The 4,588-nt window shown below is 45.8% G+C and overlaps 1 pseudogene; it reads right to left on the minus strand.

Moving 5' to 3' along the window:
- Window positions 1-638: 638 nt before the first annotated feature.
- Window positions 639-3,324, minus strand: LOC128111685 (spliceosome-associated protein CWC15 homolog; annotated as a pseudogene).
- Between the last annotated feature and the right edge of the window lie 1,264 nt (window positions 3,325-4,588).

Raw genomic sequence — 4,588 nt, forward strand, 5'->3', positions numbered from 1 at the left:
GGTATAAGCATTGACTGTGCTTAGACAGGAGTACAATGGCATGTATTCACCGTGGTAGTACCACATATAGTGACTTGACGGCCCTAAAAGCCCTCTGCGCTCTCCCATTCATTACTGTCTCTTCCTTGACTCTGTGGTCCTCTTATTGTCTCTGTAGTTGGGCTTTTTTAGAATGCCACATAATTAGAGTGGTAGAGTATATACCTTTTTTTTTTCTTTTTGGATGATTCCTTTCAGTCAGTAATATACATTTCAGACTCCATGTCTCTTGACAGCTTGTGTGTGTGGTGTTATTACCCATTGTCTGGATGATCTACAGCTCACCTACTCGCTCACTAAAGAGCATCTTGGTTCACGAGAAGTTTGGGCAATTCTTACGAATAAAGCTCCGAGAGATAGCCCTGTTGAGGTTTTCGTGTGAACACAAATTTCAACTCATTCAGGGAAATACCAAATGTTGACAGCTCATGTGATACGTGTGTTTACTCTCATCAGAGCTTCCATTTTGTCCTAGATGCAGTGTTGAGGTGGAGGAGCCCCGGCTGCCCCCTCCTCAACGGCTTTGGCACTGTCGGATTCTCTCTCTCTCTCTCTCATTAAAAAAAGAAAAAACCAAAAGACAAAAAACATTTTAGTCTTCAGTTAAGCACATAAAACTTGATATATTTCTCCTTGAATATTTTACAAAATTCAGATGGAAGTGCATCGTTTCCAAATCTTTTTTTTTTTTTTTTTTTTTTCCTGATCATCGATACTTGTGCACGGTTCTTTAACATCCCACCTTCTTTTAACCCTGAAGCTGGCACGAGGCTGGGATGAGCCGGGGAGATTAAGGAGAGGGTTTCCTCTCAGGGTATTTTCCATGCGAATTCTCACTTCCTCTGCTTTTGTTCTTGGTCCTTCCCTTCTGCTCTTCAACTCTTTCCTTCATGGTTTCTTCTAGGTCTGCAAGAAGAGCCTCCGTATCACCCGCCATCTCTCTCCTCCTCAAAATCCTCACCTTCCTCATCTGTGAGGTTGGTTGGCATCGAGGCTGGCTGCAGGAATCTGGCCTGAGCAGGGACTCTTTGACACTGAAGAGGAAGGTGTATGTTCTTGGATTGGACGATTCCTGTTCCCCCCCCCCCCCCCCCACACACACACACACACACACAGCAGTTTTCTCTCTCTCTTCTAACTCCCTCCTGAAGTCATGGTTTCAGACCTCTTCCAGGGCATCCTGTGTGGGTTGTCTGTATTTTATCTTTATATGAGAGGGAAGGTCTCTGCTTGAACACCTCAGGTTCCAAAGTTGGCCTGGATGCTGTTGTGGTCTTTTATTTCTAGTGGGGGCCCTGTACTAACAAAGGCTATTAGGGTCCAGCCTCTGATAGTCTTTTCCCAGGGTTTCCAGAAGAGATGTTACCAACAGCGAGAAATAATCTGAGGGAACGAATCTAAGTACAGCAAGCTGTTTGGTCCATCCACTTCATTCTTCTGCGACAAAATTCTATCTGCACAGCTTCAGTTCTGTTCGCGCACTTAGCTCCTCTCTGTCCCTTCTCCTCCGGTCCTCTCATAGTTCTAGTTTCTTCCCATCTCGTTCTCGTCTTCGTCTTCGTTCATATCTCCATCTTTGTTCCTTCCTCTCTTCTTCCCCCGGTCCGTGTCCTACACCTCCCAGCAGCCATGCTGTGTGCCCTGCCACTCTCTGTTGGGACAAGGTGAGTCTGCTCGGTAGCTAGGAAGTGTGTGTCATGGCTTGATGCACCTGGTACCTGAATGCTCTTTTGTTCTGAGTTAAAATGTTAAAAGGGGGAGGTCGAGAGATATCACTTGGGCTATGGAAGAAAGGGTTCAGCTTAATTTGTACAAGAAGCCAAGGTTTGTACCTAACATCTTGCCTTGCTCGTCTGGCCTAGGTGGTGTCTCTGTCTGGATATTTACCTTAATTCAGGAGTGTGGTGATATTTTAATCTGTGTCCCCCAGTAAAGTTTATCTGAGGATCAGGTAAATCAGAAAAAATCCAGCCACTACATCAAACCTAGAAGTAAGGCAATGGTAGCACACGCCTTTAATCCTGTTACTCAGGAGGCAGGGTTATGTCTGGATCTCTGCGAGTTCAAGGCCACACTGGGAACAGAGTCAGGTGTGGTGGCACGTGCCTTAAATTCCAACATTAGTTAACCATAACGGTCTGGAGGTCTGTACAGACAGACAGGAAGTGACGGAGCTGGGTTAGAAGAGGAAGTGATGTAGCTGGGCAGAGAGAGCCAATGAGTTAGCAGAACAGAAGGGCATATAGGCGTGGGTATACAGGAAGTAGGTCTCTTTGGAAGTGGAGGGTCAGTGAGGTGAGGTTGGCTTGTGGCTTGTCCTGTTCCTCTGATCTCTCAGCTTTAACCCCAATTTCTGGCTGTGTGTGTGTGTGTGTGTGTGTGTGTGTGTGTGTGTGTGTGTGTGTGTTTTAATTAAGAAGACTGTTTAGCAATTCGTCTACACAAGAGACCAGCAGGTAGTCTGGAATGCTATTTCTGTCTGCCATTTGTCTTTGGATGTTTGAGAGGTAACTCAGATAAAATACATTGTTAGGAGTTCTTAGAAGAAGAATTAATTGGGAAAGCTACTATAAGGCACAAGAAAATCATTGCAGAAACAGGCTAAAATATATTTAAAAGTTTGGCTTGGCTTTTTCCTCTGGAAGAGCCCTGCTTCTTCTAGATATCAGCCTTTGCTACAGTCAGCTGAATTCCTGCTTCATATTTCTGTGGCCCGCAGCACTATACAGCCCCTTCGGAGGCCCATCCGAACACAATTGCTACTCTTAGTATCTCATTGCTTCTAACTTGCCACTGTTACCAAGGACCAAATCATTTTGTCAAACTCCGTCCTTGGCTGGACAGTCACAATTCCAGTAACTACAATAATTTGTTTTCTAGAAGCAGAGTGACTTGTTTCTCTAGATTCTTGACTGCCTGCCCCAGGAACCCCAGCGATAACCCCCCAGGAGAGATGTTTACGGATCACCTAACATTCTCGAACTGACTCATTAGTTACCCCTGACAATGGCCAGCTATGGGCCACACAAGGAACTGTTTTAGCTTCCTTCTCCACCATCTCCTCTCTGCTCTATAAACTACCCTGGCTGGTAAGAGGATGACAGGCTGGCTCCAGTTCTTAAGAGACCCCTTTTGCAAGTTGTCCCCCAAACACAGACCTGTGCCGACAGCAAGTTGCTCATTCCCTTGTCCATTTTCCTTCTCGGGGGCATCTCGGCAGTTCTCTCGTGGCACATGATGTTGAAGCACCATTTTATACGCCAGTGTACCATCTCTGCCTGTCATCTTTGCTGAGATCTTCCCAGGCCTCTTCCCAGCTGCAGACCTCCGGAACCTCAACCTTCCTAATGCTGTGATCCTTATATAGTGGTGTAAAATTACTTTCATTGCAATTTCATAACTGTAATTTTGCTATTGTTATGAATTGTAATGTAAGCACCTGTGTTTTCTGATGGTTTTAGTGATCCCTGTGGAAAGGTTGTTCAACCTGTCCCCAAAGGGGTTGTGACCCGCAGGTTGAGAACATCTGCTCTGGTCACTAGGCTTGTGGTGTTGCAGCTCCGTGGTTTGGAAGGAAGTGAATCAAAGGCCTCAGGACAAAATAATTTATGAATTTTCCACGATTAAAAGGCTATTTGGCATCTGGTGCCACATGTGGAAGCCTGCGGTGGGGATAAGCTTGCCTCTCCATCTCCAGTGGGTGGAGTCTCTTGGCATTCTGGTATTTGAGGACCGGCACCAGAGTGTATGGTCAGGGAGAGGCTCTGGGTCTAGTGTGCAGAAAATCTGAAGGGGTTGCCCATGACCTCCGAGAGCAGAGCAGATGTATCTCCAGGTCCTCTGCAGCTCCAAGCCAGCTTCTGAGCTAAGCTACAGAATTGACGGCCCAGCTCAAATGCAAAGCTGACGTCCTTGCAGTGGAGACCATGATCATAGAGCCTGGGGTATCTGTTGTCCTGGGGTGAGGTGAGTACTGCAGTAGCCTGTGGGATTAAGGGGATACAAGGGAGAATTGGATGAGATGGAAGATTCTGATGAGAGCTATAGAGAGACAGACAGACAGACAGATAGATAGATGATAGAGAGATAGAGAGATGGATAGAGATAGATGATAGATAGATAATAGATAGGTAGATAGATGGATAGATAGATAGATAGATGATAGATAGATAAATAGATAGATAGATGATAGATAGATGGATGGATGGATGGATAGATAGATAGATAGATAGATAGATAGATAGATAGATAGATAGATGAAATTATTAGGGCCACTCCACATAGTTAAAAGGGAGGTTTATTTTGTGGGATAACTTACAAGTGAAGGGATAGTTTACAGGGTTTGAGAAAGATGTGGCGCAGTCCAGCGGTGTTCTCTGGAGAACTCTGCTCGGTCTACCTCCAGCGTCCAGTGTTCAGGAACCAAGAGAGCTGGCGCATTCGGATCTCGGGTCTTCAGCGTCCTCTCTCAGCCCCGCCTTGTAGGCGTGACAGTTACTGAAGCCTCAATGGGGGTTGGAACTTCCAGGTCAAAGCTGGAATGGCTACC

Source organism: Peromyscus californicus, unplaced genomic scaffold, assembly GCF_007827085.1.
Source record: "Peromyscus californicus insignis strain IS unplaced genomic scaffold, ASM782708v3 Scaffold_16__1_contigs__length_79575227, whole genome shotgun sequence".
Taxonomy (NCBI): domain Eukaryota; kingdom Metazoa; phylum Chordata; class Mammalia; order Rodentia; family Cricetidae; genus Peromyscus; species Peromyscus californicus.